The sequence below is a fragment of the Piliocolobus tephrosceles genome, chromosome 2, assembly GCF_002776525.5.
Source record: "Piliocolobus tephrosceles isolate RC106 chromosome 2, ASM277652v3, whole genome shotgun sequence".
NCBI lineage: Eukaryota > Metazoa > Chordata > Mammalia > Primates > Cercopithecidae > Piliocolobus > Piliocolobus tephrosceles.
This window is the reverse complement of record NC_045435.1, coordinates 62465773-62490476: the sequence shown is the minus strand read 5'-3', so window position 1 is coordinate 62490476 and position 24704 is coordinate 62465773. Positions and strand designations below refer to the sequence as shown.

Sequence of the window (24704 nt, the reverse complement as noted above, 5' to 3'; positions counted from 1 at the left end):
CCTTCCTTCCTTCCTTCCTTCCTTCCTTCCTTCCTTCCTTCCTTCCTGATGGAGTTTCTCATTTTCGCCCATGCTGAAGTGCAGTGGCATGATCTTGGCTCACTGCAACCTCTACCCCCAGGTTCAAGCGATTCTCCTGCTTCAGTCTCCCAAGTACCTGGGATTACAGACACCCACCACCATGCCTGGCTAATTTTTGTATTTGTAGTAGAGACAGGGTGTTGCCATGTTGGCCAGGCTGGTCTTGAACTCCTGACCTTAGGTGATCTGCCTGCCTTGGCCTCCCAAAGTGCTAGGATTACAGGCATGAACCACTGTGAATGGCCTGTAATTTCTTTTCAATACTACACTACCTAGTGTAGTCACTAAATGAATATGCATGGACAGATAGGTGTTTGGAAAAAATAGAGTTGAAAGTAAGGACATCATATGTCAGTCTCTTGAACCGAATAACTTTAGAGCTGCATTTCCCTCTCAAAAATGATTCCTTGATATTCCATCTTTACCATTCATTACTGCTTCATTGCTCATGAAATGGCATCTCCCCAAAGGCAGACTCTTGATATTTTTCTTGCCTGCTACTGGAGAAATTAAATAATGCAAACTTGTTCTAGTGAAAAGCTTTTGAATATCTTAACAGACTGTGGAGATATTTTCTTCCTAACATACTTCCAATTTTATAATTTTCAGTGATGGAAGAGGTATCAGATCACCGGTTCTAAAATTCTCTTTCTTGACTACTTTGTGGATAAGTCTCTTTAAAAAAAAATCTCTGATTAAAACATGCATGCAGAAGCATAGAACAAAAAGGAAAAAGGAGGAGGACAAAGGGAGAGAAACCTAATAAGGTAGCTGTGATTCACAGATAAAAGCCAAAGACTTAGAACTGTAGGAGTTTCTTTGTTTTTTGAAAGTCGGGCTAGAGTTCAAACTGATGTACATGAGAGACCTTGAACAAGGTACATGAGAGTAAACAGGAATTTTATTTATAAGTAGTCTGACTCTAGAGTCTGTGTTTTCAATATAAGTTGATTGCATGGATCAATGTACTAAGTGTTTTAAATACATTATTTATTATTGAGAGATATCTTAGTCTATTTGGACTGCTCTAACAAATTACTATAAACTAGGTGGCTATAAACAAGAGAAACCTATTTCTAACCATTCTGGTGTCTGGGAAGTCCTAGATCAAGACATCAACAGATTTGGTGTCTGGTGGGGCCCACTTCCTGCCTCATAGAGGGCACCCTCTTACCGTGTCCTCGTATAGTAGAAAGTGTCAGGCAGCTCTTTGGGGCCTCCTTTAAAGGGTGCTAATCCCATTCCTGATCTAATTGCATCCCACAGGCCTACCTCCTAATACCATCACATCGATGATTAGGTTTCTTTTCTTTTCCTTAAAAAACAAAAAACAGATGTCCCTCCTCTGAATAATGATTAGGTTTCAACATGTGAATTTGATGGGGGCAGGGACACAAACTTTCAGACCATAGCAAGGGGATAGTAGTGTTTTCAGATTTGTAGATGAGAAAACAAAGCCTTAAAGAGATCAATTACCCAAGGACACAAGGCTAATAAGGACAGAACCAATATTTAAAATGTAAATCTGAAGTTATAGCATTCAAATTTCATCTGAGAGCTTTCAGGTATGCTTTATAAAAATAAAATAATAGCTACCATTTCTAGAGCTTGTGTTTAAGCTTTATCATGTAATCCTCTCTACTGTACAATTTTTCCACCATTTTAAAGTTGAATACATTGATGTTTGGGAACATTGAGATGCCAAAGATCTCATAGGCAGAAAAGAGGAGACACAAATATTTATTGTGATATGTCTGACTTAAAGCCCAAGCTCTTAATTTGTGCTTTTTTTTTTTTTTTTTGCTGCTTTATTTTATTTATTTATTTTGAGACAGGGTCTTACTCTGGCACCAGGCTAGAGTGCCATGGTGCAATCTCAGCTCTCTGCAACCTCAACCTTCTGGGTTCAAGTGATCCTCCCACCTCAGCCTCCAGAGTAGCTGGGACTACAGGCTTGCACCACCATGCCCAGCTAATTTTTGTGTTTTTGTAGAGATGAGGTCTTGCTATGTTGCCCAGGCTGGTCTCAATCTCCTGAGCTCAAGCCATTCACCCACCTCGACCTCCCAAAAGGCTGGGATTACTTCTCTTATGTTTGTCTGTCTTCTCCACTAAGCTTAGGGCTTATACTCTTGATTCCTAAGCATCAGTAACACAGCTGTGGCACTACAAAAGTTAACAGAAGGTAGAACTCAGCTGCCCCTGCTCACAAGCATCTCTAGAAGTTAAACTAGAAAAGACTCTTAGAGGAACTTCAACAGATCTGGTTTCTTTCTTTCTTTCCTTTTTTTCCAGCTTTTTATTTGGATACTTTTTTTTTTTTTTTTTTGAGGCAGAGTCTTGCTCTGTCACCAGGCTGGAGTGCAGTGGCATGATCTTGCTCACTGCAACCTCCGCCCCCTAAGTTCAAGCAGTTCTCCTGCCTCAGCCTCCCAAGTAGCTGGGATTACAGTCGCATCCCATCACGCCCGACTACTTTTTGTATTTTTAGTAGACATGGGGTTTCACTATGTTGGCCAGGCTGGTCTTGACCTCCTGACCTCATGATCTGCCCGCCTCGGCCTCCCAAAGTGCTAGGATTACAGGCATGAGCCACTGCGCCTGGCCTTATTTGGATACTTTGATACATACAAGCTTAGCTGGGGATGTTTGCCAAGAGCCTTAGCTGGGAATAAGAGAAGTTAAAAGTCTTCTTGAAAGGGACACAGTGAAGCTTGAAAACAGAATTTTAAGAATTATATACAGTGGGCATCTCAGGGAGACTGAAGTATGCCAACCTACATCAACTGAAATGATGAGATCTGGACCTTCAAAATCTCAAGGGCCGTCAGAATAGGCTACTGATTAAACCAAACCGTGTGTAGTAGGCCTGTTGCCATAAGGGAAACTCCCAACATGGCAGATTCTTTGTAGTGTTTTAAAACAGGAAAGACAGGGAAGAGATGGAGGGTTTGAATGCTTTTAAGCTGAGTCTTGCAAAGTAGGGAATGGTTGGGATTGGGCATTTTATGACATATTAGCTTTCATTGGAGGACTCAGAAAGAAGAAGGTTTTGAATTGAGACTTTTGTAAAAAAAAAAATGTACTGACTTATTTAAGAGATAGGGTCTTACTATGTTGCCCAGGCTGTCCTCAAACTCTTGGGCTGAATCGATCCTCCTGTCTCAGCCTCCCGAGTAGCTGGGACTACAGGTGTAAGCCATAGCACCTGACTTTGAGTAAGTCTTAATGAGCAAGTCATACATCTTGATAAGTAAGCTATTTCAATTTGTAGGCAGTCCTAGCTTTCAGCAATAAGTATTTCCTTCCAGAAACAGGCAGCTATTTATTTTTGCTTGTTCTCAATATTGTTTAATGTACACATGAGAAAATACACCTGGTCCCAGAATTGTTTCACCAGGGGCAGGAAATTAGGTTGGTGTCAGTTCTCAGACAAAATGTATCAGCAATATTCAAAAGTAGGCCAAAGGACTCTTGCTTACAATGTCCTGTAGGGAGAACTGAGACTTATACACACACAAGCAAGAGGCCTTCCTTCAATAATTTACTGATAATTAGGCAAGTCCCAATTTGTCTTTTCTTTCCTCAAGGACTCTGATCAAAAATAACATCCCTCTAGATAGTCAGAAGACATTTTCCTTTTCTCTGCCCAATGTAAGCAGCTGTAAGCTTAAAGAGATTGGTCTGCATAAGAATTAATCAAAGAACCTTTGAAACACGCAAAATATGGACCCCACCCGGGTAATGTTATGGGTAGGATCCAATACTCTATAGTTTTTTTTTTTTGAGATGGAGTTTCACTCTTGTTGCCCAGGCTGGAGAGCAATGGTGCGATCTCGGCTCACTGCAACCTCTGAATCCCGAGTTCAAGTGATTCTCCTTCCTCATCCTCCAGAGTAGCTGGGATTACAGGGATGCCCTGCCACGCTTGGCTAATTTTGTGTTTTTAATAGAGACAAGATTTCTCCATGTTGGTCAGGCTGGTCTCGAACTCCCCATCTCAGGCGATCCTCCTGCCTCGGCCTCCCAAAGTGCTGGGATGACAGGCATGAGTCACCGCGCCTGGCTGACTCCACATTTTAAATACACATCTTCTCCTCCCTCTCCTTAACCATCACCATTATCAAATAATGCTCCTGTAGAGGTCCCATGACTGAACTTTGAGAAGCTCTAGAAACTTTGAGTTGTCGGCCGGGCGCGGTGGCTCAAGCCTGTAATCCCAGCACTTTGGGAGGCCGAGACGGGCGGATCACGAGGTCAGGAGATCGAGACCATCCTGGCTAACACGGTGAAACCCCGTCTCTACTAAAAAATACAAAAAACTAGCCGGGCGAGGTGGCGGGCGCCTGTAGTCCCAGCTACTCCGGAGGCTGAGGCAGGAGAAAGGCGTAAACCCGGGAGGCGGAGCTTGCAGTGAGCTGAGATCTGGCCACTGCACTCCAGCAGCTCGGGCGACAGAGCAAGACTCCGTCTCAAAAAAAAAAAAAAAAAAAAAAGAAACTTTGAGTTGTCTTGGTTAGTGTAGTATCTCTAACTGCCAGCTGCAATTGGTGGGTGTTGTCTGCTTTCTCTGAAGTTTCCCATTGGTTCATTGACATCCTGGGCCTTTTAACATGGCTGCATGATAAGGAATTAACTGGACTGACGTTAATTCTCTGGTATATAATATAAGAGAACAGTGTCCAGAATCTACTGGATTTGCTTAAAAAGACAATTCATTGTGTTCATTAAATTAATTCTTTTACTCCTCATTGTCAGCTCCTGATGGTTCAATGGAATATTATCATACTTAGGATTAACATTAAAGGGAATTTTTATGTGCATATTTGACAAATTCAGTCTTCTTTCTCTTTTATTTGTATTTTTATTTATTAATTTATTTTTTAGACCGTGTAACCACCCAAGGGGTTTACCTTGCCCATTGCCTAGACAGAACTGATCCACCAGGACAGGGGAATTGCAATAGAGAAAGTAATTCATGCAGAGTGGCTGTGTGGGAGACCGGAGTTTTATTGTTACTCAAATCAGTCTCTGGAGCACTGGGGAGCAGAGTTTTTAAGGACAAGTTGGTGTGTAGGGGGAAGCCAGTGAGCCAGGAGTGCCAATTGGTCAGGGATGAAGTCATAGGGAGTAGAAACTGTCTTCTTGTGCTGAGTCAGTTCCTGGGTAGGGGCCATGAGATCAGATGAGCCAGTTTACCAATCTGGGTGGTGCCAGCTGATCCATCAAGTGCAGGATCTGCAAAATATCTCAAGCACTGATCTTAAGAACAGTTGAGGGATGGTCAGAATCTTGAGCCTCCAGCTGCATGACTTCTAAACCATAATTTCTAATCCTGTGGCTAATGTTAGTCTAGTGCCCAGGCAAGGAGATATGCTTTGGGAAAGGGCTGTTACCGTCTTTGTTTAAACTATGAACTAAAAACTAAGTTTCTCCCAAAGTTAGTTCAGCCTGTGCCCAGGAATGAATAGACAGCTTGGAGGTTAGAAGCAAGGTGGAGTCAGTCAGATCTCTTTGACTGTCTCAGTCATAGTTTTGCAAAGGCAGTTTCAATAGGGTCTTGTTCTGTCACCCAGGCTGGAGTACAATGGTGTGGTCAAGGCTTACTGCAGGCTTGACCTCCCGGGCTTAGGTGATCCTCCCACCTCTGCCTCCCAAGTAGCTGGAACTACTGGCATGCACCATCACTCTTAGCTAATTTATGTATTTTTTTCTAGAGATGGGGTTTTGCCATGTTGCCCAGGCTGGTCTCGAACCTTTGGGTTCAAGCCATCTGCCCTCCTTGGCCTCCCAAAATGTTGGGATTACAGGCGTGAGCCACCAGGTCTTGTCTCCTTTCTTTCTTTTATAACTTTATTTGTTTATGAGTTATTTTGAAAAGATGACGCTATGGAGAGATATACAGATGCATGTCAGAGACACTTAAAATTTGACCTTTTAGGAATCCTAACACTGGGGTTAAGACTTTCAGACTTTTTTCTCTGCAAACATAATATTTTTATATTGTTATGAAACTGAAATTGTGCTATCAAGAAAAGTATTAATATAATACTTTTTTCTTAAAAAGCTTACTATGCCATGTACATTGTTTATATTAATAAATTTAGTTGAATATTTAAGTAGTTTCCCTTTTTTAAAAAATTATGGTGGCAATGCTCCAGGGAACATTCTGGCATACTAGTTCCCATAATTGCTTGTGTTAAATAACTAGGTAGAATTACTGGGTCACACTTAAGATTTAGACACATATTATCAGATTGTCCTCAGGGGAGGCTTACAATTGTGTTTTCCACACCCTCCAATGTGCTTACTCAGAGAAGCCTTCCATGACCATAGCATTCCGAATCCAATTGTATCACCTCCACCCCAAGGCTCTTTATTCTATTAACTTGTTCTGTGTTTCTTTGCAGTTATCACCACTTGACATACTCGAGTATTCTTCTTGATATATTTGACATTATCAATATTTCACCTATCTCAGACAGGTGTTCTGTTACAGTAGACTGTAAGCCCCAGGAGTGCTGGGACTTTATTTTTGTTCACCGTTGTATTTCCAACTCTAAGAACAGTGGCTAGCAGATGTTAGGTGCTCAATAAATACTTGTTGGCTGAATCAATGATTCCTTTCTCTCTCTCTCTCTCTCTTTCTTTTCTTTCCTTCCTTCCTTCCTTCCTTCCTTCCTTCCTTCCTTCCTTCCCTTTCTCTCTCTCTCTCTCTCCCTCTCTCCCTCCCTCCTTCCTTCCTTCCTTCTTTTTTTTTTTTTTTTTTGAGACAGAGTCTCACTCTGTCACCCAGGCTGAAGTGCAGTGGTGTGATCTTGGCTCACTGCAACCTCCGCCTCCCAAGTTCAAGCGATTCTACTGCCTCAACCTCCTGAGTAGCTTGGACTACAGGTGTGCCACACCACACCTAGCTAATTTTTGTATTTTTAGTAAAGGCGGGTTTTTGTCATGTTGGCCAGGCTGGTCTCGAACTTCTGACCTCAGATGATCTGCCCACCTCGGCCTTCCAGAGTGCTGGAATTACAGGTGTGAGCCACCATGTCGGGCCTCAATGACCCATTTCTAACAGGAGATACTATCTTTTCTATTCTCCATCATAGAGAGCCATATTCCTGTTGAATAACAACATAAAATACAGTCATATGAGGACAGCATATCCAATTAGTGTGTTCTGTTACACCTGCCTTCCATCCCTCCAGCCAGCTCTTCTTCGAATGTCCCAAATTTGCTTACTTTAAATATGAAAATAGTACTACTGTCAGGATGACAAAGTTTTATCCTGCTCCTGTAGTGGACATGACCTTGGATCCGGGATTGGCAAACGTTTTCTGTAAAAAGCCAGATCATAAATATTTTAGGGTTTTCTGGCCACATAGTATTTGTCACAACTACTCAGCTCTGCTGTTGTGAGAGCAGCCATTAACAATAGGCAAACAAATGTGTGTGACTGTGTTCCAATAAAACTTTACTTACAAAAACAGCTAGTGGACGAACTTTAGCTTTAGTTTTCTGACCCTTGCTTTAGAATCAGAATCGTAATTAGTTTTCGATAGTTCAATTTTTATGAAGCATCAAGAGCATGTCTATCCAGTGAAATGTAATGTGATCCGCAGCTATGGACAAATAAGTAATTTTAAATTATCTGGTGGCCACATTACAAAAAGTATGAAGAAACAGATGAACTTTATGTTAATACATTTTATTTAGCCAAGTAAATTTGAAATATTATTTCAACATGTAGTCAACACAAAACATCATTAACACAATGTCTTACAGGTATGTATGAACGTTTTGAAATCTAGTATGTATTTTGTACTTCTAGTACATCTCAATTTAGTCTAGCCACAATTTCAAGAGCTTTATGTAGCTCCTGGCTACTGTATTGGGCAGTGCAGATCCGTAGCAGGTGTTTTCAACCTTGGCACTTTAGAGACTTTGAACAAAAACGTATTTGGTTGTAGGGGCAGTACAATTCATGATAGGCTATTTAGCAGATGTCCTTGACACCTGTCTACTTGATGTGAGTAGCGCCTTCCCAGTTGTGAAGACCAAAAATATTTCAGACATTCTAAATGTCCCTCAAGGGAAACACTGTCCAGTCGGGAGCCATGTATCTAGAATAAGCATTCTAAAACTAGGTCAGTGAATCCCCTGGAACTGAATACAACCTTTAGTGCCTATGTGATTTGTGTCAGGGGTGAAGTGGGGAGGAAAGGGTCTATGGCTTTCTATAGCTCATCAAAGGTGTCTGTGATCCAAAACAGGCTAAGAATCACTGACTGAATAGAAGGAGATGTTAAATTATGCCACTATATGCACATCACCAATTAGTTCACACCCCAAATACAAGCATTTGCCTGTATTCTTTCAAAATGAAATAAATTTCCATAATGACCTCCCCAAACTTTGGTCTTTCTGAACTGTACCATTGCTTTTCTGTCTTGATTCCTTACTGTTGGAGTACTGATTCTGAACATTTCTCTTCAAGCATTACTTAGCAAGAAAATCCATGAAGGGGTAGATTCTAGTTAAAATATTACAGCATATCCACTAAATCTAACTTGGCATTTCTTTATATTTTAAAATATCAAGGTCCTCAAGAATTTAGAGGGGGTCTGGTCCTTTCTTGATGGCTGACAGGCTTGTCTTCCTCTTCAGATCCAAAGGGAAGTGAGGATATGGATGGATGCTAAAAGGAAGACCCCAGGGGGAAGTGGGGGAAAGCAATGTAGGAGATCAGAAAGGAAACAGAGAGGACCCAGGGACATGGCATCTTGAGGAGGTCAAGATAAGACTTTATTATTATTATTATTATTATTATTATTATTATTATTATTAGAGGCAGCGTGTCACTCTATTGGCCAGGCTGGAGTGCAGTGGCGTGATCTCAGCTCACTGCAACCTCCACCTCATGGGTACAGGCCATTCTCCTGCTTCAGCCTCCTGAATAGCTGGGCACCATGTTACCCAGGCTGGTCTTGAACTCCCAGCCTCGGGTGATCCACCTGCATTGACCTCCCAAAGAAAAGACTTTAAAATAAGAAAGAAAATAAATGACCCACAGTGTGACTAGGACATCCAAAGCTAGACATTTTGTCGTGTGAAAAACATCAGTATCCTCAGGGCACATTCATATTAACAGGCAGGATAACTGGCATCTCCTCAATCCCAGAGCATTTGGGGATATGTCATTCCTTCCAGCTAAACAGGAAATACCATAAAAGAATTTGATACAACAGGGAAAGGGTGAGGATACAGCCTGAAGATTCTAAAATGCTTGCCCAATATCTTCCTGCCAAATTGTTTTAATCACTTGTGGCTCAGTCTTTTTCCAGCCTTACTTTAAAGGCAAACAACCTTTTTCTCTAACATTTTATGACCGTACAATGTAAAACCAAGTACAATCTAAGGCCTTTGTGGTTTTATTCCCAACTATTGGGCTCTTAAGAAGTTTAGGCTCAAATGTTCAAAAGGCCTGAGAATTGAAATAGAAGACACTTTGAATTTTACTGGATTGAAAACTCCATCAAATTTTGCCACTGGAGGGCAGCAGTCAACAATATTACATGCCAACCATTATTCCTGTCTTAAGTTTCTTCCTAGGAACTTGATCATGGAGTCTAAATCGAGTCCTGTTTCACAGATTGAATTGGAGCCACTTTATCCTTTCATAATTCAGGATTTCAAAGACCAATTTCTTAGAATAATTGGAAATCACAACATTTCATACTCATTTCTGGAATCAATATTTTTAGCCCAGCTCACATTAACGTAGTAGGTTCCCTCTCAAAAGAAATGACAGGGCAATATTTACCCATAATCATTCAGCAATTACCATTTATCATAAGAGGATATCTGCATGATCTGACCACAGGAAATGTTGAGTTTAGTAGCATTTAAGGAATGGCCAAATTCAATACAAATATTTAATTTCGTTTAACAAATGTTATTTTCAGCTTGTTTGGAAAATACTTTAATTTGAGAGACCTTGAACTAGATGTTTTAATGGACATTTTCCTCCACTCAACTTTTTTTGTTTTGGAGACGGACTCTCGCTCTGTTGCCCAGGCTGGAGTGCAGTGGCGCAATCTTGGCTCACTGCAACCTCTACCTACCAGGTTCACACGATTCTCCTGCCTCAGCCTCCCAATTTGCTGGGACGACAGGCATTTGCCACCACGCCTGGCTAATTTTTTGTATTTTTAGTAGAGACAGGGTTTCACCATGTTAGCCAGGGTGGTCTCTATCTCCTGACCTCATGATCTGACTGCCTCGGCCTCCCAAAGGGCCGGGATTACAGGTGTGAGCCATCATGCCTGGCCTCCCACCTCAACTTTAACATCTAGCCATATCATTCTTGTGTATGAATATTCTTATGGGAATAATCAAATCATCTCCTCTGTCTCTACAGGATACCCCATGGTTCTCCTACCACCAGATGCTGCTGAGGCTAAACTGATTAGACTGAGTAAAAATATCTATGGGGAAAACTATCTTTCAGAATCCTACTTTGAACTAGAGAAATCTATTCTCTTGAGGCTGTCTGCTGTGGAGAAGTTGGCCTTACCAATCTGCCTTTGGAGTTCAAGTTATACAGGTTTGCATTTTTTCCTTATTTGACTCTACATTCTCCACTCTATTTTTCAGATGACTACCTGCTTGTCTGCATGTATTATAATTATTGTTGTTCTGCTTATTATTTCTGCTTACCAGTTTTCTTGGTTCTTGCTAATTTTTACTACTCACCTCAGTCTGAACCCATATAAATCTTGGACAGACGAAAATTGCACAGTGGGATCATTTCATTCACATAAGTTTGCCAATATGTTGGTATTAACAGGAAAAGGTGGCCGAGGGTGGGGATTTGGGTATTAACTGGTAGTGGTGTCCCTGTGTGCGCTAGTTGCAAAGTTTTTGCTGATACCGTAGCATTGGCTCTTACATAACTCAATATCCTCCTGCGTGAGGAATTTCTTTTGGTCTATGTGTGGGAACTTTGTCTTTAAAAAATCTATTATCTCTCTGAAAACATAGGGACTCGTAGAGGGGAACAGCACACACTGGGTCCTATCAGAGGGTGGAAGGTGAGAGGAGGGAGAGCATCAGGAAAAATAACTAATGGGTACTAGGCTTAATACCTGGGTGGGTGACAAAAAAATCTGTACAACAAACCCCTGTGACACAAGCTTACCTATATAACAAACCTGCCTATGTACACCCTGGACTTAAAATAAAAGTTAAAAACAACTATCATCTCTCAGCTAGCTCACAGGGATGTTTTAACATTATTTGAATTATGTTAAATAATTAGTGCCAGGACAGTGCCAGGCACAGACAGTCTCGATAAATATGAGTTTTTTCTCTACTTCTTGCTTCTATTTCCTTTTTTTTTCTTGGTGCCTAGAGACAGATTTTATATCAGAGCAACTATATTGACTTCTCTTTTCTCAAGCTTGCTATTTTACCATATTGTTCTTTTCTTGAAAAAACGTTTTTTTAAAGTCATCTAAATGATTAGGGGAAGAAATAAATATCTGAAGAAGGAATGTGGTAGCCCCTCCTGGGATTGGGAATCCTGAACAATCCTCAACATGGGACATCCTTCATGGGTCAACATGGTATTATTTCAAGGGAAATCTGTGCCCATATAAATTAATCGTAGCACAGACCTGATGAGTTCAGATCCTTGCCTTGGCATTCACAACTTGGGTAAATGAATAGAAGGAGAATGAAGAATTTTGGAACTCCTTTCTCTCAGCTATAAAATGGAGACTAATAACGCTTAATCAATGATATTGCCATGAAGACTCAATACAATAATAAAAATTTGCTTGATGTCATTGTTTTTGTTGTTGTTACTCAACTAGATGGTTACCAAAAGATTGTCTGATTCTGGAGATTTTATAAACAGGATTGCCTAAAATGATAGGTCTGCCCATGATAACCCTTACACAGCCCCTCTGCTTCACCCAGCTGCTCATCTTCCTGGCCATGCACACATCTTACGCCCCCCTGCACTGGTACTGCAGCTCATAGGATTCCTCTTCATTGGAATCTGCAGAGATGATTGACCTCATCTCTCTAAATCTTTCCCATTGTCTTGAGTCCAACTCACATCATAATTCTACAAAGTATCCTTGTCCCAGAGCAAGAGAACCTGATCTCTATTTCCTATGAATGTTTATCATTCTATTTCCTTCTTGCTGGGTGCAGCTTTCCTGGTTCACTACAAGCCAGGTTTGTTATTTGACTGGTGGTGGTATATGGCATCAGTGAAACACTTACCACAAGACAACTCCTTAACGGTAGAGCCTCTGGCTTTTTCATCTCGATATACCACATACCTAATTCAATGCCTAGCAGAGAAGTCACTCAAAAAACACTGTAAGAATAAGGAAACCACTTATGTGATATTGTTATATATTTATATATATTTATTTTATGTGCCCATAAGATACTTCGGAGTTCTTTAAAGTCAAGTATTTACACAGAACATTAATGTTAAAAACAAAATTTGGGAAGAATAAAAGCCAGCCATTACGTCCTTCTTAGTGGAAGAGTACACCACCGACGATGTAGCCTGTCAAAAGAATTGATCCTGAATCTCATCAAACTTTAGATCCAGCCACAATTTATAGAAAGCACAAAGAATAGAGAAACATGCTGATATGGTTTGGCTCTGTGTCCCCACCCAAATCTCATCTCGAATTGTAATCCCCAAGTGGAGGATCTGGCGGGAGGTGATTAGATCATGGTGGCAGTTTTCCCCATGCTGTTTTTATGACAGTGAAGGAGTTCTTACAAGATCTGATGGTTTAAAAGTGGCAGTTTGCCCTGCACTCTCTCTCTCCTGCTGCTGTGTAAGATGTGCCTTGCTTCCCCTTCACCTTCTGCCATAATTATAAGTTTCCTGAGGCCTCTCCAGCCATGTGGAACTATGCGTCAATGCAACCTCTTTTTTTTTTTTCTATAAATTACCTAGTTTCAAGTAGTATCTTTATAGCAGTATGAAAATGGACTAATATACATGTTAATGACACCATGAGGTTGCAATCTGCAAAATCCAGACTGTGGAATATTCTACTATAGGGGTTAACCTGTCCCTGGACTGCTTTTGTACACCCTCAAGCTAAGAATGGTTTAAAGATGGGTTTAAATTTTATTGATCTATTTTATGTATGTATTTATTTATATTTTTAAAAGTTGGAAAAAATAAAGAATATTGACACAGATGCTTGCTATATAGGATTAACATTCCAACTTTTTTTTTTTTTTTTTTTTGAGACAGAGTCTTGCTCTGTTGTTCAGCCTAGAGTACAGTGGTGTGATCTCGGCTCACTGCAGCCTCTGTCTTTTGGGTTCAAGCAATTCTCCTGCAGCAGCTTCTGAGTAGCTGGGACTACAGGCACACGCCACCACGCCTGGCTAATTTTTGTATTTTTAGTAGAGATAGGGTTTCACCATGTTGGCCAGGCTGGTCTTGAACTCCTGACACATCAAGTCATCTGCCTGCCTCAGCCTCTGAAAGTGCTGGGATTACAGGCGTGAGCCACCACACACGGCCAACAACCCAACTTTTATGACAAATAAATTGCAAATAAAAGGACAGATTAAAAGAGACTGAAGTCATAGATCAACTGGTTGCAATGAATTGATTTTACTTAGATTCTGATGCAAACTAACCAACCATAAAATAGAAAAAGAAACATTCATAACATTTATGATGCAATTGATGATATTTAATAATATTAAGATATTATCAATGATATTTTTAGGTCTGATAATGACTTTGAAACTTATGTTTATTAAAAATAGTCCTTATCTTTTAGATTTATGTACTGAAATATTTATGGATGATGCTGTGTAGGATTTGCTTCCCAGTAATAAGGGAAAGAAAGCAGATTTGGTTTTGGGTTAAAGCAAGATTGTCCATGAGTTGCTTATTGCTATAACTGGTGACTTATTTATGAAGTTTATTATATTCTTTTGCCTATTACTTCTTCTATGTTCGAAATTCTATGTAATAAAAAGTTAAAGAAAAAAGTGAACAAATCGGCTGGGCATGATGGCTCACGCCTGTACTCTCAGCATTTTGGGAGGCCAAGGCGGGCAGATCACGAGATCAGGAGATCGAGACCTTCCTGGCTAACACGGTGAAACCCTGTGTCTACTAAAAATACAAAAATGAACTGGGCAGCCCTTTCCATAGTGCTGGAAAATTAACTGGGTGGGTACCTGTAGTCCCAGCTACTCCAGAGGCTGAGGCAGGAGAATGGCGTGAACCCAGGAGGCAGAGCTTGCAGTGAGCTGAGATTTTGCCCCACTGCACTCCAGCCTGGGCGACAGAGCAAGACTCTGTCTCAAAAAAAAAAAAAAAAAAAAAAAGGGAACAAATTTCAGAGTTCTATCTGGGCTGATTCCAGCCAAAATATCTCTGTCATGGTACTGGGTTTTTCTGATCTCAGTTTCCTTACCTGTAAAATGGATATTACAACGGTGCCTACTTCATATGGTTATTGTGAAAACTATCTGAGCGAATGTATATGCAGATTTTAATGCTTAGCACACAATGAAGCATTTAATTATTCTTAAATAGTGTAATAGTGTTGCTACTGCTGCTATTAGTACTTTAACTCTCAGAAGGTATTGCTATTTGTAAGTATTAGTTGCTGAGATGGTAAAGGAGGATAAGACAATAGAATTCTTATTGGGAAAAGAGCTAGTATAGTTATTGCAATCTGCAGGTAACTGGAGACTCTGTAGTTCCCATCCTCCCCAACTGCAGTGTCCCTAAGGGGAGTGGGAGAAAATGGGAACCACACAGCCTCCAGTTACTTGTAGATTGTAATGACTATTCTGGACCAAGCTGTCAGACCTTATAATCGCCTAATGTGGGGTGAGCTGTCTAGCTGGGCACTGAGCTTCTCCAATCAGGAATGTCATCTAGTAGCCTGAAGGTCAGGGAGAGAGCAATACAATCAAACACTCAAACCAAACCTAAGAGCCATTTATTAAACTCGGCTTTACAATAATTTTTGATCATTGATGAGAAGTGTATTGCCAGAATAAAGACTATCTAATACAGGTTTAAGGGGGAAAATAACTTTAAAAGTAATTTATCAAATCCTTATTGAATATTACCTTTTCAGGGAGGCAATATACCACAATAATTTATAGCAGCCCTTTCCATAGTGCTGGTCTTTGATGAGATAAAGAGATTGCCCCAAAATGAAAATCCACACATTACTTCCTTACTAAAAAAGTCTTGCTATTGAAAAAAAAAATGTCATTCGAAGTAAACAGTATGCTTAGTGACATAGTTGATTTGCCTGCTGGCACAAGCTCCTTATGTTCACAGTCTCTTAATCAGAGCATAGTCTACGTTTTTGAGTGAAACTAGTTTAGAGCAGGGTTCTCAACTAGAGGCAGTTTTGCCCCCCAGAGGTCATCTGGCAGTGTCTGGAGACATTTCTTGTTGTCACAACTGAGTGGGAGGTGCTATGGCATCCAGTGGATAGAAGTCAAGGATGCTGCTGAATGCCCTGCAGTGTAGTGTCCTTCACAACAACGGAATATTCCGCCCAAATGACAATACTGATGAGGATGAGAAACCCTCTTTTAAAGCATATATTTAGAGTCAGAGAAGGGAATCAAAGCCAAGCTCTGCCATCTACAAACAGTGTGAACTTGAGAAAGATGGTTTTATCTCTCTGTAAGCACCAGCTTACTGGATTGTTGTGCAGATGAAGTGAGCAAATGCAGACAGACGTTTTAACATAGATGAAGATCAAGTTCTCAGTTTTTTGGGCAGCTGTGTGTACTTCTTAGACATAGCCCTTGTCCTGGTTACTAGCGAATTGTCATTCAAGGACTCACTATGTTAATGGCCAAGATATAGTTTTGTTTGTTTTCTTTACTCTCTTTTTAATTCTTTGATAACGATTGGCAATAGGCTCTCTGAAATTTTTTATTTTGAGGACCTAAAATGCAAATGTATTTCATTTGTTGCTGAAGATGAATGCCAAGCAAAACCAAGCCAAACCTTGACTTTGATTATTTGAAAGATAAACCTCATTGTCAGAAAGAGCCGTGCCATAAACAAAGCTGGGGAATTCACTTGAAACTCCTCTTTTTGTCCCTTAGGATGAAGTATAACGGACGCCTAGGAGCTTAATGGTTTACAAGTTGGGACTCCTACTGTGTCCTTCTTTTTGCTGATGATTTTACGATTCTTTTACACACAACATGACAGATCCTTGAGTATCCTGAGCTTTGAATCTGTACACTTTTTTTTTTGCAGTCTGAGTGAAACCCTTCAGACAGAGCTGTGAAGATGTGGTTCTTAAATAAAATAGTTTTCTACTGTGCTAATAACTCACACATTCTCTACATTTCTCTTCTATACTCAGGGTCAGTGGGATACGTCCATTTTTCTTAATTCTATCTTGCCTGTTTTTCTCAGGCTTCCGATAGCTTTTTATGAAGGCACAGCATGGCTTGCTCCAGGTGCTGGTGTTTGGGGAGGGCTGAGGATTGTGGAGGAGGAGGGGATACTTTCTCATTCTTTTTCCAACACTCTATTGACAATAGCCTTTTAATGATTTGAAAACTCTTTGTAAATGCCCTAACATGAAATATTGCATAACAAACCCACATAGGAGACACAATGGAGACAATAAAAGCAATAACACATTTTTGTCCGGCTGCTAAGTTTTAATGAAATGTATTTTATTGAGATCTAATGTAGTTTTTCACTAGAGAAGTCATCTACTTTCTGAATTGCTACATCTCTAGAATTGACATTCTTCCTTAAAAACATGGAATGTTTGCATTTCTGGGTAAGGTAGGAAGATTGTAGTGTCAGAAGTGAAAATGTTGCAGATTTCAAGTATGAACATGTGACCTCATTTGTGTATACATGCCACCATGGTCTTCCTAGGCCCAACTGGGCAGTCAGTAGACAGTGGTACCTATTCAAAGCTATTGTTTTTCTTAAGACTTTTGGTCAGTGTAAAACATCCCAGTTAATATTGTAGAAACCAAGGAAACATTTCCCCTTTGCCTCCTGAAAATTCACTGAAAATCACTGACAAAAGGTAGACTAATAGGAGAAAAGGCATACAAATTTATTCAGTCATACTTTTACATGGCACAGGAGCCTTCAGAATGAAGACCAAAACATGCAGGGGAAACTGTCCATTTTTTTTGCTTAGAATCAATAAGCAAAGGAGCTATGTAGAAATGATTGGATTAAAAAAATATGATTTAGTGCTAACAGGTTGAGAGTGGGGATCCCAGCATGGTTTGTCTAGATTCTTCTTGGCCTGTCTATGCAACATGTCATCCTTCTGGGTATGGAGCAGAAGGTCTTATGACCTATAATCAAACAAGATAGGTCAGATCATTTCTTTATGGCCAGTTTTTGCACAGAAAGGAAAGCACAAAAGTTAGAGTAATATTTTATGTTTTATGGCTGGCTTTGGGAAAAAGGGGTTCTGGAGTCTATGACCACCTTCCTTGGGGAAGAGGGATTCTAGTTTGTGTGGCTAGCCTTGAGGGAGAACTGGACTGAGAGACAGGAAGGCAGGGGAAAGTTGGAGAGAATCTTTTGCTTCTGAGGCCTTCATTTCACGGTATCATCTTCTGACCTCCAACAATATAATAATCCTTTAATTAAAGTACAAAGTTGGTATCTGAGTAAACAGTACAAAATTGATATTTTTAAATAATTTACTTGGGAGAATGCAAGCATATATGATTCTCCAAACATAATCTAAAGCCTATTTTTCTTAGCATATGTATTGTGTCTTAAATATCTGACATCAAACCCACAGGAAATTTGAAAAATTGTGTGTCCTTCCTTCTGTACTCTTATATCTTGTGATTAAGTGATTTAGTTTAGTTCTTATGACCTAAGCTTATGAGCATGTCTTTTGTTAATGAACCCTGCTCTTTTTCTTCCTGAGTCTCTTCCTGATCCTCTCAAGTAGGAAATACTTCTGTCTAAACCTTATTCCTTTCTTATTTCATTGGTGAGTCTGGATGAAGGTCATTGCTCATGTCTTGCCTAGAGCCTGGTTCTTTCTTAAGTCTGCAGCAAGTGTTGCATGCTTTCCCTGTGACTCTGACCATTATGTCATAATCTCACCAGGACCAGGCCCTCCTGGTCCAGTCTGCCAGGGAGGGCTGCACACCTCCAGCTGCTGTGTCCGTGACTGGTTGGACACAATCAGTTCCAGAGTCCTTCTGTAGGAAGCCCCATTTTGACCTTCAATCCAAATTACCTTTTCCAATTCAGTTTCACCACTAATAAAGATGATTACTCAAAGCTTCTGGGCCAATTTCAAAACTGAGTCAGAATTTGGAAGAGGCAATGATGAGTGGTTAGGTTTTCTACAAATTGTGACATTAAAAATTTTATTACAGTTTATTTCTTGTATTATATATTGCCAAGTCTTGTCATACAGCTAAATATCAATAGTCCATTTATCATCATTCATTACAATTATCTATGAGGACATCCTAAGGCCAAAGAAATCTATTAAATTGCCCTGGATAAGATATGTAAGTCATGGATCAAGCCTTTGAACAGCTTCAATCTATTAAGGGATTTAAAATATATAAGTTGATAAAAAATACAAAATATAAAAATAGTAAGTCAAAGAAAATATACACATAATGCCACAGGGTGATCACAAAGGGATTATAACTCTCTGCTGGAAAGGGCAAGAAGTCTTCTAGAGAGAGAGGACTTAGGATGGACCCTGAATGATTGGTAAGATTTAGACATGAAGATAAAGGAATGATTATTTATTTATTTATTTATTTTGAGACGGAGTCTCGTTCTATTGCCCAGGCTGGAGTGAGTGAAGTGACACGATCTCCGCTCACTGCAAGCTCCGACCCCCAGGTGTTCTTCCAGGTGGAGGGAAAAGTGAGTGCATGTGGGAAGGAAGGCAATATGGAGTTATTAGGATAATATTCATCGAGTGTAACTTGAGGAGCTGTGGCAGAATGGGAGGATGGGGAGTGGGGAGCAGGAGACATAAGCCAAAAGGAAACTCTGGAGTAACAGTGGAATAGTTATAAAAGCTAAAGAGCAGAGGTGAGCTTCCAGTTGTGTTTGGTTTTTCAGCAAGTTCCAGTTCTCATGTCAGTGTTGTTTCTCATTAAAGACAGAGCCCCAAGGATCTTATTAACTAATTCAACTTTGAAAACTGTGTAGCCCACTTTATTAATAAGAATAGGTCAAGGTTAAGAAGAATGTTTAAGTGGCTCTCTGAGGCCACATAATTTCTCCCTGACATTGGTTATCAACCCTCACAGTCAGGATAGGCTGGGTTATGCTGCAGTAATAAACACCCCTTCAAATTGCAGTGGCTTAGAAAAACAAATAATTATTTTTTGCTCACATTAATGTTCCATTGAAGGTGAAGAGAGAGTTTCTGCCTGGCAGGGGAAGTTTGGAGAACTGAGTGTTAGCATTTAAATGTTTCTATTTGGAATTAATAAAGGTTACCTTAGCTAGCATTTCATGGAGCAAAGCAAATATCTTGGACATGACTAAATTTAAGAGGGCAAGAAGACACAAATCTTTTCATGTCTGCTACAATCTTCTCAGTTGGTTACCATAGTATACATCCTCATTTTAGTACTACAATTCATACCCCTCTAAAATGTCTCCAAAAATAATTTCATTTCTTGACTGTTTAGTTTAGGCCAGACATTGGGTTGATGTTTTTAATACAAAATTTCTCTTTGAATTCCTATAAAAATTCTCTGATACTGGTTTTAGCAATTGGTTTTAGGTGGTCGACTCCTGACATTTGTGTTCTTCTTCACAGGATCTGCAAGGCTACCTGTGAATGAATGGTTGGTTGGTCATTACAAAGTTTTTCAGGAGCTCCTGAAAGATTACTGCATAAACAAGGGAGGATGAAGACCAGACCTCTGGCTACTGTTGCTGCCACCGCCACAGCCACCACTTTCATCCTCATGAACCCCCTATTTACTGCACACTCTCTATATGCTAGGTACCATGCCCCACACCTATGAAATAGGGGACTGTTATTTCCCCTATTTTATAAAAGAGGAGCTGAGGCTCAGCGAGATTTTGTTACTTGCCCAAGATCACATAGCTAGTAAATGGCAGAGATGAGTTTCTGTCTGAGTCCAGCTTACACCCTAACTGATATTCTTGACAATCAGGCTGGATAGAAAATGATAAGATATGAGAATTTTGGTGCTATGATTTGAATTTTCCTTCAAAAGCTCATGTTGAAACTTAATCCCAAATGTAACAGTACTAATAGGTGGGGTCTTTAACATGGAGTCCCAGAATTGGATTGTGAGGGCTCTGCCCTGATGAATGAATTACTCCATTCATGATTAATGGATTAATGGATCATCATGGGAGTGGAACAGTGGCTTTATAAGAAGAGGAAGAGAGACCTGTGGTAGAACACTCAGCACCCTTGCCATGTGATGCTCTGTACTGCCTTGGGACTCTGCAGAGGCTCTCTACTAGCAAGAAGGTCCTCACCAGATGCAGCCCCTCAACCTTGGCCTTCTTAGCTTCTACAACTGTAATAAATAATTTTTTCTTTATAAATTACCCAGTTTTGGGTGTTCTGTTATAAGCAATGAAAACCAGACAAATACATTGAGTTATAATTATGATATTTAAGATGGAGGAAAATGAACATGGAAAACACTAGAGAAATGAATGCTAAACTAGAGCATAAGCATTGGGACTGTGAAAAAAAGGGATATTTGAAATATTTTAAAGATACGGAATTCCAAAGATTATGAAACAGATAAAGTATAAGAGAAAGAAAACGAAAAATGATCCCAAGATTGCAAACCCTTAGTATTGGTGAAACACTCATAGCCGGGGAAAAAAGTCAAAAGGAAGAGCTGGCTTGTGGGTACAGATGGAGAAATCTGGATTTATTGAACCTTTTTTTTTTTTTTTTTTTTTTTGCCAGCGGGGTATTTGTGTAAAAATAGCTATTCATTTATTCTTATTTACTTAGCACGTAAAGAACACATCTAGGCATTAGAAACACATAAGAAAACCTATTTCTGTATATATTTAGAAATGTGGATCTGAAAGATCAAGATTTTGGGTTTCATTCATTCATATGTTGAGGTCTTTCCAGAGTATGTGATAAATTAAGCAGAAAGGACAGAGAAATTCATGAAAATAGGTATGATCATCAAGGAAAACAATAAAAAACATAAGGTAAAAGGCCAAACTTAAGGGAGTGCCTATATTAAGGATATGGCAGAGAGGAAAAATAATTTGAAAGAAGTTGTCAAGGTGGGAAGAGAGCAGGACAAAACAGTCTCAGAATTGGATGTATGAGACAGATTTTAGGAAGAAGAGAGGGTTCAGTAGTGCCCAAGACCACAGAGCTGTCAAGGATGGTAAAGAACATTTATGGGGGTGTTTTGGAGGTTTAAAGGATGAGGTAGTTTGCACTTTTTTTTTTTGAGATGGATTCTTGCTCTGTCACCCAGGCTGGAGAGCAGTGGCACAATCTCCACTTGCTGCAAACTCCGCCTCCTGGGTTCAAGCGATTCTCCTGCCTCAGCCTCTGGAGTAGCTGGGACTACAGGCATGCACCACCACGCCCAGCTAATTTTTGTATTTTTAGTAGAGACGGGGTTTCACCATATTGGCCAGGCTAGTCTCGAACTCCAGACCTCATGATCCGCCTGCCTCTGCCTTCCAAAGTGCTGGGATTAAGGCGTAAGCCACTGCGCTCAGTATACATTTATTCTTTTAAGAAGCCTGGCAAAAGGGAGAGAGAAGAAAGGCAGTCCTATAGAGGTCAGAGGGACATAGGGAGGTCTTTTTTCAGGGTAAGCAAGCTTACAAATGGACCAGTGAGAGGGAGGCATTCTGGATGAAGCAGGATTGTGGGAGGTAGGTATTTTGCTGGAATAAGATGCTGGAGTAGGTGGAGGGAATGGGGGCAGGGATGTGCGAGAGAGGGATTTTGTATGTATACAAATACAAAATGTGCCTATGTGTGGCTTTACCAGCAGGCTCCTCAGCTAAAGAGAAGCAGCAGTAGAAACAGGAAGGACTCAGGGCTGGGGATAGGAATCATGACAGTGGCTGGAGGGCAGAGTGGTGAAGACTCCAGGGCTAGCATATTAGTTTCCTAGGGGCTGCCTTAACAAAGTGCCACAAATGGGGTGGCTTCAACAAAAATTCATTCTTTCATATTTTGGAGGCCAGAAGTCTGAAATCAGCTTGTCAAAAGGCCCATATTCCCTTTGAAGATTCTAGGAGAGGATTGTTTCTTGCTTTTTTCAAGCTTCTGGTAGTTGCTGGAGATCTTCAGTATTCCTCAGTTTATGGCGGTCTAACTCCAATCTCTCTCTGTTTTCACATGGTATTCTTCCCTGTATGTCTGTTTGTGGCTCCGGATCTCTTTCTGCTTATAAGAACATGGGTCATTGGATTTAGGGCCCACCCTAATCCAATATAACCTCATTTTAACTTGATTGTAACTGCAAAGCTCTATTTTAAAATAAGGTCACATTCTGAGGTTCTGGGTTAACATGAGGTTTTCAGACCACTGCTCAACCTAGTGCTGCTGGTAAGAGCATCTTTGACATGATGACTGTAGAGTACTGCCAGGGCAGTCAAGAAGGGACAAGGGTGATGATGAATAGTAACAACCTAGAGGCCTTGGAGAGCCAAAGGAGGGTTGGAGGTTGGGAGAGAGAAGTGGGAGCAGGGGGCCTTTGTTCAGAGAAGGAAATTTCAGAACTGGAAACTTTGGGGTTTAGGTACTAGGTCAGAGGTGGAGAGTACAGGACTTACATTCTTCATGGGTTTCTATAACCCCCTATCCTACTTAATGGAAAGATACCATGTAAAGACCAACGCTTCATGAAGAAGAAACAAATTCGGTCAGAATGTTCACCTGTGTGCTAACCACTCCACTCCTATAACAGATACCCATCTGTTTATTCATTCATCGTTCATGTACTGAGTGCCAACCCCATATCATAAATTGTTCTAGTTTCTGGGGATACAGCAGTAAGACAAACAAACAAAAACAAATGCCTTTGTCCCTGCCCTTACAAAGACTGTATTCTGTAAGGGACAAGGCAATAAACAAATACATAAATATACAAATACAAAATATGTCTTGTGTCCTCTCATGGAGGAAACATACCACCATGCCAAGGCTTTGCCTCCTCCTTAATTTTGTACATATGAATAAGCACTTGTCTTTGTAAAGTAGTGGATTTTGATGAATCTTCATGCAATTCTTCTCTATGTACAGAGAGAGCTTAAGTATGGCCTGGTACCACAATGAATAAATTAAGAAATATTTCAGAAATATTCATCCATGTAGAGTTGAGAAAGTAAGACAAAGTGAAATACGACTTTGGAACTTTTCTTGAGTCTTAGGTCAGCTTTTCTTGGACTGGATTGGAGCATGAAAACAGCAAGAGGTATATTTGAGTGTAATGAATAATTATCTTTTTTTTTTTTTTGGCCAATTAACCCTTTCTGAGTTTATTGGGGGTAAAGCAGATACAAAATTATACCACAAATTCTTAGCACTCCTAGGGGCCTGGCATGTGACATAGCCTCAAACAATCAGAAGCCACCATGCATGGTTTGGTGGTTGTTCTGAGAGCAGAAAGAGCAGCAATACAAATGTCATCATAATCAATGGTGATGCCAGTTCTCGCCTCTGACCAAGGTTCTAGTGTGGATCTGGGTGCTACATTGGTCACTTGGCCAATTTTAATAATTCTGTGACTTCCCATGTGTTAGCCTTTTCAAATAAATTCTCTATCTGCCTTAATCTTTACGCTGTCTACTTCAGCTGCTTATCTCTAAGAATGATAACTGATATATTGAGTTTCTAGGGATATTTTTCTGTTTTTTTCTGTTTTGTTATTCTTTCAGATACTTTTTGAGCACTTATTATATGCTAGGTCCTTTGATGAGCATTGGGAATATGTAGTAAATAAGGCATACCCAGTTCTAGTCCTCAGCTAATTCATTGTTTTGGGCAGAAGACAGTCGAGTGAGCAAGCAGTTACAATAAGATGAACTATGTGACATGATAGCACCAGAGAGCACAGGAACTAGTCTGCTGGTCTCCATCCTAATCTATATTTGGTGGCCAAATAGGCAGGGGAGGCCAATTAAATGCTTGGGGTTAGAGGAAGCTGGATCCATATCATGAAGAAAAAAACTGGCAGGAACTAGGTGGAGTGGGAAGTGTCTTAGCCTAGCAAAGAATTGAAGAGGGACTCTGAGCCATATTGGAAGCTTAGCAGTTAAGTTACCTCACATGTGTTCCAGATCAGTGAGCATTGAGATGTAGACTCATTCCAGATCCCTTTTTGGATGGGGCAGAAATCCCTAGGAGCCTGTCAGATGTGAGTTGTATTAGTGCTAGTACTAAGTGAAACTAAGTCCTGTATAGTCTGTTTTCACTCTAACACTTGAGTTTGTCAAATATTACCACTAGTAGTAATGTGTGTTTACATTTATTGACCACTGACTATATGTCAAGTTCAAATATATGTTATTTCATTTAATCTTCTGGGATTTTAAGATAGAGTCTATTCCTATG

The 24704-nt window shown here is 40.2% G+C and overlaps 1 long non-coding RNA gene across 1 annotated transcript in view; it reads left to right on the top strand.

Moving 5' to 3' along the window:
- LOC111532753 overlaps positions 1 to 20742 on the top strand; it is a 70502-nt gene extending 49760 nt beyond the window's left edge. The window contains exons 3-4 of the long non-coding RNA XR_002728627.1: positions 10496 to 10681; positions 19929 to 20742. This is a non-coding gene — a long non-coding RNA (uncharacterized LOC111532753). The remainder of the gene's footprint in view (positions 1 to 10495; positions 10682 to 19928) is intronic.
- Positions 20743 to 24704: the final 3962 nt, after the last annotated feature.